Below are 21,269 nucleotides of genomic sequence, written 5' to 3' on the forward strand. Positions count from 1 at the left end.
TTCTATTATTTAATTTAATTTATTATTTTATCTTTAGACGTGACTTAACCGAAAGAAACAAATAATAATTCCTGCAGTCACGAAAGTTCTAAAATTAAGCGTGCACATTTAAGTCGAATGAACAAACAAACAAAAAACCCCGAAAAACTACTCACTTGGAAATGGACAGTTGTTTTGCTCGGCTCAATGCAATCAGCATTTTTTGCCCTGATATTATCTCTGTAAACATTCCACGCGCTAAGTTATCGGGAAAATTATTCTCATTGCAAAGTTGTTATGGAGGTTATGGGAGACTTAGTTACGGAGGTATAGAGGGGGGGAGGACATTTCCTGCTACTACGGTACACTGCATACAGTGCATACTATACAGTAGTACACTGCATACTATACAGTAGTACACTATATATGGTTAAACCCCCCACCGGATGACGATCGCTGGTGTTGCGATCGAAGCGTCGTAGTTTTTTGCAGAGGTGGGACAAAGTCATTGTTATGCAAGTCCAAGTCGAGTCGCAAGTCATCAAATTCATGACTCGAGTCTGACTCGAGTCCAAGTCACATGACTCGAGTCCACATCTCATAGGTGGGACAAAGTCATTGTTATGCAAGTCCAAGTCGAGTCGCAAGTCATCAAATTCATGACTCGAGTCTGACTCGAGTCCAAGTCACATGACTCGAGTCCACATCTCATAGGTGGGACAAAGTCATTGTTATGTAAGTCCAAGTCGAGTCGCAAGTCATCAAATTCATGACTCGAGTCTGACTCGAGTCCAAGTCACATGACTCGAGTCCACATCTCATAGGTGGGACAAAGTCATTGTTATGCAAGTCCAAGTCGAGTCGCAAGTCATCAAATTCATGACTCGAGTCTGACTCGAGTCCAAGTCACATGACTCGAGTCCACATCTCATAGGTGGGACAAAGTCATTGTTATGCAAGTCCAAGTCGAGTCGCAAGTCATCAAATTCATGACTCGAGTCTGACTCGAGTCCAAGTCACATGACTCGAGTCCACATCTCATAGGTGGGACAAAGTCATTGTTATGCAAGTCCAAGTCGAGTCGCAAGTCATCAAATTCATGACTCGAGTCTGACTCGAGTCCAAGTCACATGACTCGAGTCCACATCTCATAGGTGGGACAAAGTCATTGTTATGCAAGTCCAAGTCGAGTCGCAAGTCATCAAATTCATGACTCGAGTCTGACTCGAGTCCAAGTCACATGACTCGAGTCCACACCTCTGGTTTTTTGTAATTTGTTTTAACCTATCTACGTGACTTTACCGGACGACCCAAGGATATGAATTCCTGCAGTCACCAAAGCTTTAAGTCATGCTCTCTGGTTCTTTTGGTAAAGTCACGTAGATAGAAAAAAAAACACGACGTTTCGGTCGCAACACAAGCGTCCGTCTTCAGGTGAGAAAATGATCTGCTGTTGTGGCTTTATATAGGCACGGGAGGGAGGGGGGAAGGAGTTTTGTCGAGTTGTAGCTGTAGGAGTTCACGGGGGACCCGTTGGAGGCCGTCGGACTGCAAGAAGGGCTGCGTGCAGAACGAGAGAGAGCGAGAGAGAGAGTGAGCGAGAGGTGGGGGTTTACATAAAGCAAAGTTAAAAAAAAATTATACAAAAAATTACTAAATTATGAACGAAGCAAAGTGCCGAATACACCGAGCATCTTCTTGTTTCCACTGATCGTAAAAAAGAGAGAGGGGGGTTCTATCTACGGGACTTTACCGAAATAATCAGAGAGTGTGGATTCCTGCAGTCACGAAAGCTTCAAATGAAGACTTAAAGTCATGGTTAAACCATGCTGAGGATCTTACCCACCAAGGTCATACAGTTATATAGAACGCATACTGTAACAGCTGAACTTAAGGTTGGTGCTGTTTCGAATGTACCGAACTCTTATCCATAACCCGATTTACTGCTGACTTGTATAATTACGCGGGACCTAGAGGGTCTGCAAAAAGTATCTTATCATCCACGGCCATAGTCTTATTATTGTCCACATATTTCCTCATCCTGCATTGCGTAACAGCTTCCTATTTACACATTCTTCGTCAATAAGAGGAGTTGATTAGCAAACTCTTCCTCTTAACCGAGGGTGATGCATGGGTCTGGAACGGCCCTTGTTTTCCCCTAGAATTCACTTCAACATTTTTACATCGTGACTCCTATTATCCGCAATCTTTTTGCGCTTCCGTCGAGTTTATCTGTAAATTCATCCGAAAGTATTATTAGCGTTTGTTTGCAATGAAATGCGGATAAATTGGGTCAATTCATGGATAATAGGATTTGCAAAATTTGTCCCACATAATGCTACATATGAGGGGGTTTGAGTAGATGGCAAATTCTGGTTGCCCTCTTTTTAAATCAAATGATTAACTACTGAATGCACTGCACACATTAAAATATCCATAAAGATTACTCGTAATGTGCAGTGCAGTACAGCACGGCCAGAACAATAATACAAATAAAAGTTTACGCATGAGGAGTAATCAATTCAAGGTATGTTGTTTATCTCCGTTGCTTAAAAAAAACCATGGCATTTTCATACCAACATCGGCGATGTTTATCTGTGTTACGTAAAAACACGCAGATAATTTATGTTGTTTCGGTCAAAACTGTCAGCGCATGCTTTACAAAGATTTAAACAAGCTCTTTAGAATGCTCCTGCCTACTTGCTCATTAATTTGCTTCACGTAGTTTGGGAGTCGGATTTAATGAATAAAACTTGGCCTAACATTAAACAAGGCATGCAACAGTTTTTACACAACTTTTCCACTTGTAATGTGATGGTTTTCCTTGCTACTTCTGATTACATTGATCTTCACCATTACTGCAGTACGCTATTTCTTACAAACTTTCCATCATATTTTCTTTTACCTTGCCCTGGTTTATTTTAACCAGTGAAATTGGAGAGAAAAAAAACTTAATGAATGATTTAAAAAAAACGAGCGAACGTACTCATTAGACACACCATTCATACTTTGAGACGGAATAACAAACAGTCAGAGGAACAAAAAGCCAGAGAAGAATAAATACTGTAACAAAAAACGAGGCAACACAACTCATACGTTTTGTATAGGCCAGTGGTAGGCCTATAATGTGCCGTGTAACAATACAGTGAATGGCTTAGGCCCCTTAATTGGGCTCTCCCTGACATAGTTTACAACTCCTTTGGAAATATATACCGCGAGTCATTGTAATTTGTTCAAAAGACCAACATTTAACAAAGTTAATATTTTTGAATTAAAACGAGCACAAGAAGCAGTCTGCAGAGTTTCCCATTATTCTTGGAAGATTTAGGCACTAATTGAGCCAAAATGCCCACTGTGTATTTCAAATGACCGTGACATTTGAAGCAGGCCGTAAAAAAAAAGAAACAATTTAAGACCGAAAATTAAACCCACAGTGCTGAACCCGGTTGCAAGTTTTACTCAAAGCACTGCTAATTAAAAAGACCAGTCCCAGGGCCCCTGCTTTGGGTACGAGGTGAGACGCCTTCGCATTGCTGCTGTAAGGGAGCCCTGGTCGCACGTGTGCGAGCCATACGCCTTACACAGCAATCACTCAGCATCCAGCTGGTCCACACCACGACTAATTAGGCTCTTTCTTCTGCTATAATCCCCAGTCCCAGCAACGTATGTCTCCTGCGTAGCGTCAGCGCGCCCTTTCCTGTTGCGCTCCGTGCTTCCTCGGACCGTTCGTTTCCCATCCGAAATCTGGATTGCGCGCACCTCTCCTGACAAGCCAAAGGTTCTTCGACGTGATGGTGTCGCCCGGTAGAATCAACCTTTGTCAATCAACGCTCGCGCAATGTAAACTGATCCCTTTTTTTTCCAAGCGGCGGCATAATGGGTTCCATTTCTGAGGCAATAAGCAAAACGCTGAACTGCTACATTCCATTCTGCAATTACCGCACCACAGATGTCACTGTCTAATGACATCTGCAGTGATTTCTTTATAAGCCCTGCTACCCCGCTCTCAAGAGGGAAGGCGATATATTTTCCGCACGACACATCGTCATTTTCATTCCAGACATGTAGGAGCGCAGAGTGGAATGGCCTTGTGTTCTTTTTTTCTCATCATCATCATCACTAAGCGCAACGTTCAGGGAATTGAGACCAACACAATGAAGGGATCGCACAAGTAAATTCAGCGTGCCCACGTCCGTATGAATACTTCTGAGGGTAATCTTCAGCTGATTTGTCTTTTTCATTACATTCAATGTAGCCCTCTTTCAATTTTACTCATGGGTTATACTGTAATGTCAAATTGCGTGAAAATGGCAAAGAAATCCCTGCATGAACATAACTGGCTGCAAAGGTAACATGAACCTTCATCTGCAATAGAAATGACTACTTATGCGACACATTTCTTCAGGACAACGTTTTAGTCCGCATACGTTCTTTTCAAATGTGCTCACATTGTCAAAACTTTAATTTTCCCGTAGCCGTAGATGCGCTCTGCGGTAAACGGTACAGTTGCAGACTTTGAACTTCTATACATTCTCTAGCAGTGCCCTCCAGGCTCAGAAACCCACACGAAGGTACGTTACTCCAATAAAAGAAAAAAAAGGCAAAATGAAAGATCATGGGACCGCTTACAATCAACATAGAACAAAGAAAGCAATAAAACTGTCATAGCTTTACTACGTTTCCTAACAATGTAATTTATTTACTTTTTACAACGCTTTGTCAATCCACGACTGGACGAAGGGGGGGGGGGGTCGTTGGGGTGGTGGAGCTGGTGGGGTTGGGGGTTAGGATCAGGGCCTGGTTCAGATATCGCTTGGCCCACGCACTACCGATGTCAGCTCTGGCCAGGAATCAAACTCAGGTGAGCAGATTGACAGTGCAGTGCTCCAACCACTGCACCACCACTCCACCCCCACAATCAGTACGTGGCAAAAAAAGCACTGAAAACAGACATAGCTTCATTACATTTCCTAAGAGTGTAATTTGTTATTTTGTACCCATTCCGAAGCTCTTTGTCAATCCAGAGCTGGATGGACACCTTCCCACACAGCGTCGGCCTTCGGGGGGAGGGGGGCGGGGTTGTTTGGCCATACTTCACTACGCTGGTCATTTGTAAAGGGAAGTTCAGGATATGTTGAGATATCGTTTCGCCACTGATGTCAGCCGTGGCTGATAATGAAGCCCACGTCAGTGCACTGCACCGACCGACCATGGTGCCACTCCCCAGTGGTCCCCTTATTGACTGCTTTACATGCGTGTGTATTTAATTGGTGCAGGCACTGCATTGTGCACGGAATTTGTAAGAAAAGAAAATGCCGAAATTTCCTCGGACTTTTTTTTGCCGCACCGGACTAAATAGACATTATTATGCGCAACACTGTGCTACATAACACCGTTACACAGGTGAATGTGCTACAAGCCTTAGCTTGTGGTCATGGATGCAATTGACACCTGTGGATGTGTTGGGGTTTGGGAATGGCACACTGCTGCAAACTTGTTTTGCAGGTGCTGGTGGCAGTATCGGATGAAGCTAGTGCGGGACCTGTAGCATATGTTCTAAAGGGGCCCTTAACAAGTATAACCAGTAAAAACAAAGTTTTTCACTATAAATCCTTTATATGCGTGGTGGCTAGAGTCCTCTCGTCCTCTGGCTTGAGATGGCTGCCACCTATGGGTCAGATGATTGCATGGCACCATTAAGCAATTGGTAATTAATTATAATATTTTTGTCCTAAAAAGTGTAAATTTTGGAGAAAAAAAAATTCACGAACATTAATTGTCACGCACAACGAGTCTGTGTAGAAAATGTCAGCTCGATTGGATCACGGGAAGTGGGTTAAAAAACGACCGAAAGATTTGCACGGTCGTAAGCAAGCAAGCACGCAAGCACGCAAGCAAGCAAGTGAAGTTAATATAAAGGATTTAAAAAGAAACGTTAATATAAAAAAATGTAACTTGCATAGCAAAGTAATTGCATTTTTTCATTTGTTATACAGCCAGATACTACGACAAATCGCTAACACCCAGTCGTTCATAAAAGTTGAAGGCAGTAGAGTACTATAGTAATAGAGCAAGTGCAGAACCACTGAACCGGAATTGATAGCTTGAAAGCATTTAGCGCGGGGCCCTTGAAAGTGTGTGGTGGTCTGGTTGGGGCTGATGCCGCATAGCATATCGAGCAATGAGGATCATTGTAAAAGGAGGCTGTGTAGGAGGATAGGGTTGGGTTGTAGGAGTTGGGCTTCATAGCAAGCAATATCAAAACAGTGGCATGACAAGCACACAGAGCTTAGGAACCTAAAATGCAACAACTGAGAGTTTTCCAGAACATGTAGTTGCGTGGTGGAATTGCTTAAGTTGGCTAAACTGCGACAACAAAAATGAAATGTGCATGCTAGTAATATGAATCAATTGCCATGAACAAACCTTGGTGAATTCAAACAAATCTTGTTTACTGAAAAACAAAAACACAGTTTTCCTTTCGGTGCAATTTCCAAATTCCGATGGCAAAGATGCTCCGATGGAAATGGCCGTGGCATCTGTGCTTCATGACATTACAGTTCGCCAGGGCTCTGTGCAGTTTATTAATCTATATCACGAGTGGGAGAGGTCCAATTACTGAGCCTTGAGGGATTCCATAGCTGCAGATCAAAAATGTGTCCATCAGATTGCACCAGCTGGGGCCATCCAGAGAGGTTGTGGACGTGAATACGGTGGTGCTGCTTGAAATCTCAAAATGAAAATAACTATCTGAAGTTTGTCGAGGAGGATGGCATGTGTACGCCGCTTAAAGGGCACGCCTTCCGTTTTTTAATATACTGCTCTGTTCCGCTTACTCACACATGGCTGGCACATTCATTGCAACTATACATTATTTCTTTTCTTTAAGAGGAACATATTGGAGTGCAGTTGCACAATAAGCAAAATGTTTAAATTAGCACGTTTCTCAGCAATGTAGCTGTGCAATGATCGGTGTTTATTTCTCCATTTCACTTTTTTATTAAATGCATAACTAAAATGTCAAGCAGTTGCATAGATGGATGGATGGATTGTAAATACATTGTTGGGCATCCATCATAATTTTTACGTGCATGTTTTTTTAAATAAATGGATTATTCTTATACTGTAATCATTTGATTGTCAAATTCCCCGGTGAGCAAAAACGCCCATCAGACTTGTCCTTCCGATGATATTTCTTGTCCTATTTGATCAATCTTGACAACATTTTCAGGGATGGTCCAAGACCACAATAAATTGCATGGGATTGCTTTTTGGGTCATGAGGTTAAAGGTCAAGGTCACAATGCTTCCAAAACCGCAATATATTTATTTTGATAAGCTGTATAAAGCCCTTTACAATGAGAATCCGTGATTGAGACAAGCTGATTATATAGAGTGTATTGAAGAGCTCAGTAGCTGGAAAGTATGTTCCTCACAAGCTGGAAGTTGTGAGTTCGATTATCACCATGTGTATGCTTGCCTTGGCCAGGTGTCTTGTGTAGCTGCCATACTTCCTGGCCAAACTGTTCGAAGGCAATCCAGCACTTGGCATCTTGGCCACAACATTGATTGTACACAACACGTATAGACTATTGCTCATCTTTATGCTTCTGTCTAGTGCATTTAACGACAAAACTGTATTTTTGCTGTCATGCCAACGTTTCCACGACCAGGAGGAAGTGAGAAGGCTTATATCATGAATTGGGCTTGCAGACTCAGCGCAGGCTACCAGGCAGCCCTGCCAGGCCGATTCGGCACCCAGAGGGATACTTAAGCTGTCTCTGTGTGGGTCTGTATCAAAAGCAAGCTAATAATAGGGACTACTCTACTTACGAATGAGTTAGGTTCGAGAGGTATGTTCGTAAGTCGATTTATTCGTAAGTGCTGCTGTTGTACGGCATGCACGCTAAACACAGGGAATGGCTTTATAAGTTGTATAATCTCCTGTAGATGGAGATGCCACTGGTTCTTCACGTTCTGCAGATGTAGATGCCACCACCGCCATATATTGCGCGGCAGTTGAACTTATTACTCTCGGTCCAAACAGGCAACTGGACATGCGGACGGGTTTGTTCGTATCTCGGAACGATCATAAGTCGAATGTTCGTAAGTAGAGGAGTCCCGGTACCTTTATTTTATATAGCGCCATTCATGCTAATAGCATCCCATAAGCTGCACAACTTTCACCTGGGCCGCCGTTGCAAAGAGGTGGGATATCACATTTCTTGCTTAGTTCAACTCAGAGTTGTGTCATTGTAAAAAGAAGGAAAAACGAGGAAAACTACAACAATGTGTTTTTTGTTGGGAAAGCCCATCCTAAGCTATGCCTGCATTAAATATTGTTATATCCATCTGGAAATGCCCAGGCACATTCCGGGTCTACCAAGCCTGCTTAACAGCGGTGGTGGAGGAACCATCGCATTGGATGGAGGACAACCATGCTGGACCTCGTGCGTGGTACTTATTCATCCAGGGATTAAGCCTTTTAAAGAATGGAAAGAGCTTCAGTGAGAACGCCCACGTTTTGACATGCTGCCATCGAGTAATTTGGAGGCTTTGACACGCTGCCATTGAAGCAGCGTGTCAAAATCTCCTATTTTACTTTCTGAGTGTTCATCTCCTGTTTACTGCCCTGAGCAATTGGTGGGATTTCCTCATTCCTATGGTGGGGGCTACTCTCTGTTCGTAGGACGACTACTGTAGACTTCGCCACAAAGTGGTACGTATTTTATTAACCCTGGAGGGGATGATGGGCTGAGTCAATGCCCAACCAAGATTTACAACCTTCCAATTGTGAGCCGCTTGCTCTCCCGCTGACCCAACAGGCCAGTAACACATTGTATTATAATGAATTATATATAAAACTAGCTATACTCCCTGGCTTCGCCGGGGACTTGGATTCACCACGCCCAGCCGCCTTTGTCTTCCCAGTGGCGATGTACACACACCGCACCAGTTACTCGTTTGAGGCTGAGTCGACCTAGGGGAGGCCCAGGACCGGTTCAAATAATCGTCACCAGTGGTGGCCATGAGCAGGAATCGAACTCGGGTCACTGGGTCCGGAGCACAGTACGCTAACCGCTACACTACCGCTACAACAACAACCGCCATTCGCCACTAAGTGGCGGTGACGTCACCACGACGCTTGTGCCAGGCCATGTGCACCTTGAGGCCACGTGAAGTGTCGAACGCCCGCTGGCAGGTCACGGGGCAGACCCAGGTGCCACGGGTCGACTGACTGAGATGACCCAGATGACTGGCTGATGCACCACCTGTGCCCCCTACTGTGCCAACTTGCTGCGCTTTGGCCACCCGGCGCTCCGCTCGTTGTTGTGAGCGTCACAGTCGCCCTCCAACAACGGAGGGCGGAGGAGCGACGCTACACTACCGCTACCCCCACACACACAACTAACACGCGCTTGCAGTAGACACACAACTTTCAGGATGCGTACGGCAGTAAACGACTGACATAATAAAGCAATGCTGCGCGAAGAACGCCTTAGACCTGCAACACATTTGTATTTCACTTTATCCGCTGAGGGTTGGGGGGGTGAGCGTGACATGAGCAGGCACACTCCGTTACGTTTCCGCATACGGGTCACATGACAGATGTGACGTCACAGCTCACTTGCCGTGCAAAATATATGCATTATTGCACCCCCCAACCCCCAAAAAAGTCTATTTTTATAATTGTTGCATGGTGTACAGTCTGGAAAGTACCCACATGGCAAATTTAAAGTTTGTTGCATGTCGCTAAGTACGCTAAACATTTTGAACAGACACATAATCACAAATTTCCCTTTAATATATATAGAGATGTTTAAATATAACATAAGAGCGTTGCGGTGGCTAGGAGATGTTCACTACCTCGCCCGGTATACAGGATGTCGTGGGTTTGATCCCGACCCTGACGCCTGCTGCTGTATATTTCCAGTTTGCATGTTCTCTCTGTGGTCACGTGGATTTTTTCCGGGTCCTCCGGTTTTTACCTCCACATTTATAAAGACGTGTTTAGAGTATTTAGCTGCGAAAAATGTCCACGCAATAAGCCCTTCATTGGGCTATCATTTGTGGCCAGGTCGCTTCTGAAAAAGCGCTATATAGCCCAGTGGGCCTTACCTGGTAAAGTAAAATAAAATAGTATCGTTTTAATAGTTGTAGCACTACCTGTACATATGCATGCACATCATTATAATTATTGAACTGGAATTATTTGACGGTCTTCACCCTCTTACGATGAGACCACGCACATTCAAGTGCGCGTGCACTGTCGCCATGTGCTCGCGCCCCATGGTCTCAACGCATATCTGCAATCGCCCGGCGGTATACACTTTGCGACGTAAGGTAATATTCATCGGGTCTGAGAGGTAGGGAAAAGAATCCCGCACTGCCATTGTGCCACGTCATACATAATTAAGAGGTCGCCCAGTCTTGCGAACATTAGCAAATTGTTTTTCACCTACAGACGACTGGTCCACGCGACACGGCACTACTGTACACCGTCTATTGCTGCCTCCAGATCTCAGCGGCTAAGCAAGGTTGATAATGCCTTCGATGGGCAAGCCACCTTGCATTAAACAGGTGGTATAGGCTGCTTCGGGGTTGTGTCGCCAGTGGAGGAGAGTGCAGCAAAAGTGCGTTGCTGTGATGGACTACGCTCCAAATTTCGATTTAAAGCTTTCGTGACTGCAGGGATTCATCTTCTTGGTTCTTTCGGTAAAGTCACGTAGAAGGGAAATAATAAAATAATAAAAATAAAACATAATAAAATCATTATATTTAAAGCTTTCGTGACTGCAGGGATTCATCTTCTTGGTTCTTTCGGTAAAGTCACGTAGAAGGGAAATAATAAAATAATAAAAATAAAACAATAATACAATTCTCACGACGTTTCGGCCACAACGCAAGCAGCCGTCCTCAGGTGAAGAACAGGTCTGTCGGAAAGACAGCGTCTGAATGAAACGTCGTGAGAATTATTTTATTATTTTTATCTTTATTATTTTATTATTTCCCTTCTACGTGACTTTACCGAAAGAACCAAGAAGACAACTGCCTTTAGTTTAAATCTTACTTTTTTTGTTAAATTATATTTACCCATTTTTTAAAACAATTTTAGGTGTTTTGTCTTATTTTCGGGGAAAGGATAAATTTTGAAGGAATTATCTGTTTTTTTCCCGGCAGTCCCAAGTTTGGAAAAAAATTAAAACACATCATATATGCAGCAATATATCTCGGTACCGCATGTCACATAGAAGGGCAATATTTAGTTTCACGGACAAATGATACAAGACTGTGCGTAAACATAGTGGAACACGGTTATTAGTGTGCTGTTTTGGCAATCAAATGTAAATTTCAAACAGTTAAACTGATTTCATCAGGATCTTTGCATGGCATGTTTGACATTTGTAAGATCGAGCAAGTTAGAATATTGCCCGCAGTCAAGCCGGTAGAAATCGTATTCTCAGTGTTTAAATAACACGCCAGGCTGAAACAACTCCGAGTGAGCAATGATGCAACTGGGCTAAGCCCCTACAAGGGACATGCGGGTCTGTCGGAAAGGTCTGTCTTTCCGACAGACTTGTTCTTCACCTGATGACGGCTGCTTGCGTTGTGGCCGAAACGTCGTGAGAATTATTTTATTATGTTTTATTTTTATTATAGTATTTCCCTTCTACGTGACTTTACCGAAAGAACCAAGAAGATAAGCTCCAAATGTTTTTCGATCTCTTCGCTTTCAACAGCCCAGAACTGATCAGCGTGGTGAAGTTTAGTCAAATGGCCCTCATTACCCTCATGGCATGGGTAGGCCCTCGTCCAGCAGTGGATTGCAAAAACATGCTGGACTGAACATTGAAATGACTATTAGTGTCATGAAGCTTAAATTGGACACCATTATTGTAATATATTTAGTCTCACTGAATCTTGAGCGTTCCACTCATGGAGATGAATTAACCGTTGGCTGAAAACAGTTCCTCCATCCTTTCTCATTCATAGCCAAAGCAAGTCACCCCAAAGGCAACCTTCACAGTTTACTAATTCTTAAAAAAAAACAGGCCACATGCATCTTGGTAAACCACTGTGTCTATTGGTTTCCATGCAATATGTATGGAGCCTAACCAAACACAGCCAGGCGGCCTCAATGCTAGAGTGAGCAGCTTGCAATCACGAGTCTTATGAGTTAAAATACCTGCTGGGCGTTGATCGGCCAATCAGGCCTGTCTATGGACGTGTTGGCAGTACACCGGCGCAGAAGAACACACCGGTCCTCATAAAACAGTCTAAAAATCTAAATTTTAATCCGCAAATCAGTTTATCAGTTTTTAATTGACCATGTCGTCAAGTTTGACGCACTTCGAAGGTTTATTCGGTCTACTGAGACTTGCAAAAAAAGAGGTCGATATTGACCGTTGATTTGTGTCCGTTGAATCGAGGAACCGTTCGACCAACTCGAGGGCACGAGGAGTCAAATCTGTCTTTGCAACACGGAGCCAATCATCATCAGACTGTGCAGCTTCGTGCCACTCATAACATTCGTCTTCCAGCTGCTTCGTCATCACGTGAACTGATTTTGACGCACCCCACAAGATTTGGGGAACGCAGTTACGAATCGTGTGAAACCAAATAATTATTGCGGATTTTAAAAAATATAACACGTTCCTTCGGAGTGGACAGGTAGGAACTTGGTTGGACAGCGCGGCGTTCAGGGGGGGGGGGAGCAGTTGGATTAGTGGGCATGTTACCCTTCCCCCCCACCCTCCCCGACATCCTCAACCAATCGTGGCCCTGCTCGGCGGTCGGTGGGGGGGGGAGAATGCATGAGTGGGCGTGTTTACACCTCGCCCCCAACATCTTCAACCAATCGCGGCTTTGCTCGGTGTTCGGGGGGGAGGTGCATGGGTGGGCGGATTTCCGATCCACGACAGACAGACAAATAATCCCTGGTGGGCAGTGTGGAACCTGTTGTTCCTACCTGTATAAATACCGTACATCGGTGTTCCGCCAATAAGTTCATCACATGTAGATCGTGTAGATGCGCACATGGACCGCGTGTCGCGAGTCTGCCCCACGTGAATTGACGCTTCGTCGATGAGAGACGAGCAATGGAACTTTCACGAGCGTACCGTGGTGCAACAGTGTGACGCACGGAGCTGATTGAATCGCTCCGTCTCCTCGGTGGAGGATGCTGTCTCGGATGCGTTCCATCGCTTGGCCACCAGTCTGTCGAAGTTGTTTTGACTATCGGCTGTCGTAATGAATACATTTTTGGCGACTCCGTCCCATAACGCACATTTAACGCCGCGACCCACCTGGCGCGGATCATTGTATTGTCATGTCCAAGCGCAGCAGCGAGGACGAATGCGCAGAAGAGCTGAACAAGCGAATGCTGCACTCCATGCTCGGGTATGGGCAGAATCACAAGTCTTATCCAAAGCTGCTCAAACTGCCGACACGACTTAAGTCCTTCATTTGTCATCACGGTATGCATAATACAGTGAAACTGCTCTCTTATTTTAATTATTATTTGTGACCTACCAATGTCTGCAGCCAGGATCAATCGATGACAATCCTATTACCTGCAGATATTTAACAGATGAGATGCGTTGCACCGTTTATTCTTCCTGTCCTTATACATCTGTGCAGATAGGTTTTTTTGCGGTTAAGCCATAGTCCCCACATACCGCTCGTATCAATGCGGATAAGAGGAGCGGCGACCCACTACTCTGTAGAGTAACATTGGTATAAACGCTCGTTACAATATGAATAGTGCATTGAAAACGCGTACTATTTATGTACTGTTTACAAAGTGTGTTCACAAATCTACACTGAGAAACACGATGATTGACAGAGGGGTGTAAATTATTTTTCGATAGGTACTGCAGGTAAGTAGTTTTCAGTTTTAAAGGCATAGTTTAACAAGACAACACTTGTCAACATCCTTCAAACCCATTGATGAAAAAGAGCTAAGTTTTTGTTTACATTATAATAGAATAAATATAATGTTTATGCGAGAGCCGGGGGCTTATGGGACCCCGGGGTCCCGCCATAAGTTTCAAATGTCGTCCTTTAGCTGCGCGTTTTACATCTTGTGACCACAATTGCATTCCAGTCGATTCACATCATACCTAGTTGAGACGTTTGTTGAATGTGTCATGTGCACGTATTGTATGTTGAGCTCATGAAACCAACGCACTAGCGTGCACATTAATGAACATTCGTCAGCCACGTTCTATCCACTGCCGGTTGAATACTTGCCTGCCCACGTGTTCATCACTGCCCACGTGTTCATCACTGCCCACGTGTTCATCACTGCCCACGTGTTCATCACTGCCCACGTGTTCATCACTGCCGACGTGTTCATCACTGCCGACGTGTTCATCACTGCCCACGTGTTCATCACTGCCCACGTGTTCATCACTGCCCACGTGTTCATCACTGCCCACGTGTTCATCACTGCCCACGTGTTCATCACTGCCCACGTGTTCATCACTGCCCACGTGTTCATCACTGCCCACGTGTTCATCACTGCCCACGTGTTCATCACTGCCCACGTGTTCATCACTGCCCACGTGTTCATCACTGCCCACGTGTTCATCACTGCCCACGTGTTCATCACTGCCCACGTGTTCATCACTGCCCACGTGTTCATCACTGCCCACGTGTTCATCACTGCCCACGTGTTCATCACTGCCCACGTGTTCATCACTGCCCACGTGTTCATCACTGCCCACGTGTTCATCACTGCCCACGTGTTCATCACTGCCCACGTGTTCATCACTGCCCACGTGTTCATCACTGCCCACGTGTTCATCACTGCCCACGTGTTCATCACTGCCCACGTGTTCATCACTGCCCACGTGTTCATCACTGCCCACGTGTTCATCACTGCCCACGTGTTCATCACTGCCCACGTGTTCATCACTGCCCACGTGTTCATCACTGCCCACGTGTTCATCACTGCCCACGTGTTCATCACTGCCCACGTGTTCATCACTGCCCACGTGTTCATCACTGCCCACGTGTTCATCACTGCCCACGTGTTCATCACTGCCCACGTGTTCATCACTGCCCACGTGTTCATCACTGCCCACGTGTTCATCACTGCCCACGTGTTCATCACTGCCCACGTGTTCATCACTGCCCACGTGTTCATCACTGCCCACGTGTTCATCACTGCCCACGTGTTCATCACTGCCCACGTGTTCATCACTGCCACAATCCAACTCCCTAGCGTGATCCCTTCCCTAGGTGTCACTCCATCACCTGTTTTCGACCATCATCTATAAACTCATCCATCTCGCAACATCTCCTCTCCACGTCCACTTACGTTTCTTCACGGTCATCGATGTCCATCGTTGGCATTTCTTCTCTGATCCATGTCTTCCTCGTTCTGTCTATTTGGGTACGTTACAGCCTCTGCCTCAATGTCATTGTTCATTTCCATGTTTCCGATCCATATGTTATTTCTAGTCATGGACGCAAATGTAAAACCCGTCTTATTCTTGACGTAGATTTGGTGTTGCTTTTCATCACCAAGTTAATTGTTTCATACGCGGTTACCGATTCTTTTTTTAAACGTCAATGATTGAACTTGAGGTAAACTGTTGACAGTGTGGAATCCCTCCGTGGCGTTGTGCAGTAACACAGCGGTGAAGGCAGTACATTAAAACTCTGACGCATTTCCACGCACCATATCATACAGTTTATTAATTTGATAGCCCGTCAGCATAAAACACCATCTTATTGGCTAGTCTTTGTCGACTAATATTGAATTGTATTATGAGATTCATCATGCCATTCACTTCATTACCCTATGGGCAACATCACATTTATTAAAAATTATTAATACCAGTAAATGTCAGAATTCATGTAAAGTAGGTCCTATAAGGGATACGTGAACCAGTGTGTATTATGCATAATATTGGTATTCTCTTTTATTGCACGTTAATAAATGTCAGCATTTCATTATTAAAATACACCACAGGCTGTTCCATACGACAGTGTGTGTTTTTTCAGTCGTACTTTTTTTTAATAAAAAAAATCTCCTAATTCATTTTAGAAGTAATGTGCTCTTATAAAGAGGGATGTGCAACAGGGGCTGTATATGAAATAACACACATAAATGGCAATGTTCTCCGGGTTTAATGAAAATAAATTTTAAGATGCCTCAAAATAATGATGGATCACTCGTAAAATTTAATAAACCGTGCACCTGCTGCCTTGCGAAGTTGACCTTTGGACAGTATTGAGTTAAGGTTTAAATTATTACCACAGACCTCCGCTTCCAACATTTAAGCACGTTCGCTTATTTGCATTAGCGGAAGGGAAGGGGCGGCGTTTGGGGGGGGGGGACTAAAATGTCCCCAACACTTTGCATGAAACCCATACGGGTCCAAGTCGCACCTTAACGAAAATATGAGTACAACAAATTGTGGCCATTAAAACGGTTTATCTCGTGATGACACCCCGAGATAAACTGTACGGTTTTTTGTGTGTGAATGTATTTATTTATTTGTTAAAAAATAAGGTCACTCTTGCCAACCACTTTCTCCTCCTGGTAATTAACACAAAAAGGGGGGAAAAATCCCCCCACAACTTTAATTCAATTGCTGTAAATTGTTTTATATATTTTTTGTTGTTAGTGGTAGGCGAGTGGTTTTTTTCTTGAAACAGTAGCACAAGGAATTTAAGTGGCTGGTCATAGCTGGATGGGCAGAACGACAGGGAAGCTATATAGATAGAGACAACTAAGACCATCACTTTATTTTTAGAGGCATTGGTCAGAGCAACCTCAGCGTTTTCAATACCCTCTCTAAACCTATTATGGGGACGGGGAAGAGGAGGTCTCTGTTCGTAGTTGAGCTATTCTTTACGCCGCTTAAAATTGTGTAACGGAAATGATTAGGAGGCGAGTGCTGTGCATTTATTTGTTACGTGCAGATATCAGTCTGCTCACGCAAACAAGCTGGCAGGCCAGTCAATTAAGGGATCCTCTGCTGTTAGGGGATTCGGCCGTACGAAGAAATGTGTCAATAAAACCCTTCAGATTTACACACGATGCACATCTTTGGCACAATAAAGTTTATTGCACGTGCATGTGTTATTACGTAAAACAAACGTATTTCTAAAGCGTTTCATTGCCACTCTTTCCCAAAAAGTGCACGGATCTACGCATTGCCATCATCATTCATGATGACCATCATTATCCTCATGATCAATAGAACAACCATTTTTGTCATCATCAGCATCTAATCCATCATGTGACCACCACACTACCTGCTCAAAAAGCTGCATAAGTGGGCATTTTGTTGTTTAAGCCGCCAACTCCAAAAGAGTTTAATAATGTGACCACCCCAACAGGGAGCAGTTGTCAACCTGTCTTCTGCTTGTGTGTAAGCAGGTGACCTGTTACTCCGTGTCAGTGTGAGTAATTTGATACACTACACAAGTATCAGAGCATTTATAGCTCAGGTTGTGTAGTTATACTCTGATGGGTGGCCTTACATATCAGCAAATGTCCCATAGATTATACATTTTCCTGTTGATGGGTTTTTCCATCATTTACAAAAGGTGTTGGATTTGAATCAGCTTCATCATCATCATAATTGTTTGTAAGCAGCGCCAATTCGTATTTGGCTTTGTGCCACATTCTGCACCTCGGCAAAAGGGTGAAACTAGTCAGGGACACACAGGGTGGGATATACGGAGCCTGATTGGTCACCTCGGGCTGTCAGCAGAGCCCAACACCGATTCCCCACCACAATCCCCGGGTTCTGATTGGCTGCAGGACTTTGTACGGAATCGGGTGGCGCCCTTTCCGCACGGCATATCGGGCCAAAAACCGGCACGTGAATTACACTGGTCAACAAATAAAACATTTTTTTCTGGCCTGGACTTTTGCAGCTGTTTTAGACTAATTTCAGGGTGCTGATTCCAAATCTGATCTCAGATTTGCTCTATCACATCTCATTTTTATGGTATCGGCATACCCCATTTTCATTGATTTTACCCGAAATTAACTCTGTCACTGATGATTGCAAGTTGTTGCGAGTCAGTGACTGCTTTAGTGTTAAAATATGGTGCTGTATTTTTAGGATGGCGTGTTTATAATATCATTTTATGTAGATATCCACATTTATTTAATATTTTTCTTCTGCAGTTTTATTTAAAATGCAATATTTGATATCTCAAAAACCTGATGTGATAGACAAAAACTGATGCCAGATTTGGAATCAGCACCCCAAAATTACCTTAAACCCGTTGTAATACCTTATGCCAGAAAAAGTGTGTTAACCAGTGTTATGACGTGAAATCGCTTTTATAGAAATAACGGCTAATGCGGCAGTTTTTGCAAAATCGTGAAAACAATCTCGACATGAATAATCGGGCTTAATTCTTCATGCATAAGTACTCTATCAACCCCCTTTAATCATGATTGAAGATATGCATATTCATCAACATTGTTCTTTATGTCATTTCAAGTCCCCCAAAGCCAATTCACTGGCAGCTGAATACTTTTCAGATATGTAAAGGCCACCCATGAGAGTAAAGTGGAGTGCTGGAAGGGGTTGAAAACATTAATTTCCAGCCAACATTCGTGTGGTAAAGTAAACACAGCTTTGTCTTTTTCTCGCTTGTTTTTAAAGGCGCATTGCCACGCAATCCCAATGACATGAACAATCAGGATGGCAATAAACAAATAACATGCGATGTTTTCAAACCACACTGGCCAAGCACCGATGGGCATGGTTATATTCCCTTTCGACCGGGGTCTCTTCTTTCTGGGCCCTAGTAATCTATTTCTGCAAGCTTTTCATCCTAAGTGAGTTACATTTTTCGACCATCATCGTTCTGTAGGGCAGAATTCTGTCATTTCGGATCAAATCAACTTCCATTTGCCTCTTGACTACCATTTTAGAAAAGCATTCTGTAATAGGCATTCTTCGTTGATAGCAGTAACATGAAAACACGTTTTGTCTTTTTACCCAATTTTATCTGAATGGTGACTGCATGTATGTATGTATGTTGAACTTCTTTCGCACCGTATGTAGCCAACCATGCTAATCAGAGGTGCAGTGCATAGGAAGGAAAACAACCTAAACACACAAAGCAGTTCTAAAGAAAAAAGTTTTGAATCTAGATTTATCGTTGGTGCATCGCTAACCTGTCAGTGTGCTATTATTGTGTTGTTTGTTTGTTGGCACTCACAGCAGGGCAGCGGGATTCTGGGTAATTCATTGATCACGAAAGGAAGATGAGCATTAATTAAGTAGCATAATGGCACGTGTACAAAATGGGAAAGAAGTGGTTACAACCTCGTCGATTGCTCTGGCTACCAACCACAACACAATGAATTTTGCCTGCCAATTCAATTGCCACCCACATTAATTAGGTTTGCGCAGTCCACCCGGGTGCCGTAATGGCTGCGAAACGTTGGCAAGTGGGTGCCCTGCCTCCGTAGCTGTTTATATAAGCTAGGTTGACCAGCAGTAACGGCTGCTGAACTACTGCTGAGATGCCATTGGAACCTCATTTGCCAGTAAAAATGTGATAATGGGTTTTTTACCCTTCTATCTGGCAACAAAACTGACACCTTTTTTTACAAGGAGTCATATTTACATAGACCACAATACCTGCAGTCATAATGCAAACAAAAACATAACTCTGATAATGTGCATTGTCCTTGAAGTTGATTGGTCCACACCCGAGACAGCTTTCCTTAGAGCCTAGTCTCACATGGGTTGGACCAGACTAGCCTCTAAGGAAAGCTGTCTCGGGTGTGGACCAATCAACTTCAAGGACAATGCACATTATCAGAGTTTTGTTTTTGTTTGCATTATGACTGCAGGTATTGTGGTCTATGTAAACATGACTCCTTGTAAAAAAGGTGTCAGTTTTGTTGCCAGATAGAAGGGTAAAAAAACAATTATCATACTGCTGAGATGCTTTCAAGTGACCTCTGGTCCACAGATTAGGCAGAAGAACTCCCCCGTATTGGAACGTTACGAGACAAACCACATTTTAATGCCATGGATTTTTCTTTTAGAGTGCAGCTATTGGTGACCGGGCTGAGACCATAAACTCACTGTAATTGGGAAATTAGTTGAATAATCACAGGCAGCTGACACCTGGATTCAAACTCAGGTTCTCAGCAGTGCCGGGTCAGTGCTCTGACCTCCAAGCCACTCGGCCACCTTCTCCTGACATTCGTCAACGATGATCGTTGAAAACTTTCTCTCAAATAACATCAACCGTGCCACGTAAAATCCCACTCTAATGTTTCAAATGTCACCTTGCGGTTTTGTAAAAAGTTCACCTCTCGTTTACAAAACAGTCGACTATTGAGCTCAAAGTGTTCGTGCTGCTCAGAGTCCATTACTATGTGCTGAAAAAGTTAAGTTGGATTGGCTGTGAGATAGATTTTTGCTCTAATGACTAATTATGTGGGGGTGCCAAGGTTGGAGAACACATTTACCAAATTGGAAGCACATGTGACCTTAGGCCTTGCAACAGACACTCTGCTATCCGCCTGGTTTACTAATCTCCCTGATCACTATTAGTTACTTAACGTCAGGTAAGATGTCAGCTCGCACGATTTTTCTCAACATCGGTGTCCTTCCAGGAAAAAAATTAGGTTCGAAAGTATTTGATCATCATCAGCAGCCATGGTCAATCCACTGCTGGATACGGGCCTCCCCCAAGCAGCCGCTACCTCTCACAATCCTGCAGTGCGATACTCCGCCAAGCAACCCGCGCGCGTGAGCTCACTTTACTGCTCCATCTCCTCCGTGGAAGTGCCCTAGACGCACCGCATTGCGTGGCGGCAAATCCATTATTGTTCCTGCTCATCGTCCATCATCGCTGGCAGCGACGCGTCTTGTCCAAGCCCACCGCACCTTTCTTCAGAGTTTGAACGACGTCATTGACCTGTGGTATGTTCTTGGTTCTTTCGGAAAAGTCACGTAGAATGGAAATGATAATAGAATTATATTATATTATTATATTACATTATTACATTATTTTATTATGTTTGGAATTAATAATAGAATTATATTATATTATTATATGATTATATTATTTTATTATGTTTTATTTTTATTATTTTATTATTTCCCTTCTACGTGACTTTACCGAAAGAACCAAGAAGATGAATCCCTGCAGTCACGAAAGCTTTAAATCGAAATTTGACCTGTGGTATGTTCTCCAATTTACGCGGTCCTCTCCCTGCCACGATGCAATTCCAATCGCGAATTTTCCCACACTTCTTTTGGACCCTTTTCAGTTTTTCGAGTA

The sequence above is a fragment of the Lampetra fluviatilis genome, chromosome 20 (genome assembly GCF_964198595.1).
Source record: "Lampetra fluviatilis chromosome 20, kcLamFluv1.1, whole genome shotgun sequence".
Lineage (NCBI taxonomy): Eukaryota > Metazoa > Chordata > Hyperoartia > Petromyzontiformes > Petromyzontidae > Lampetra > Lampetra fluviatilis.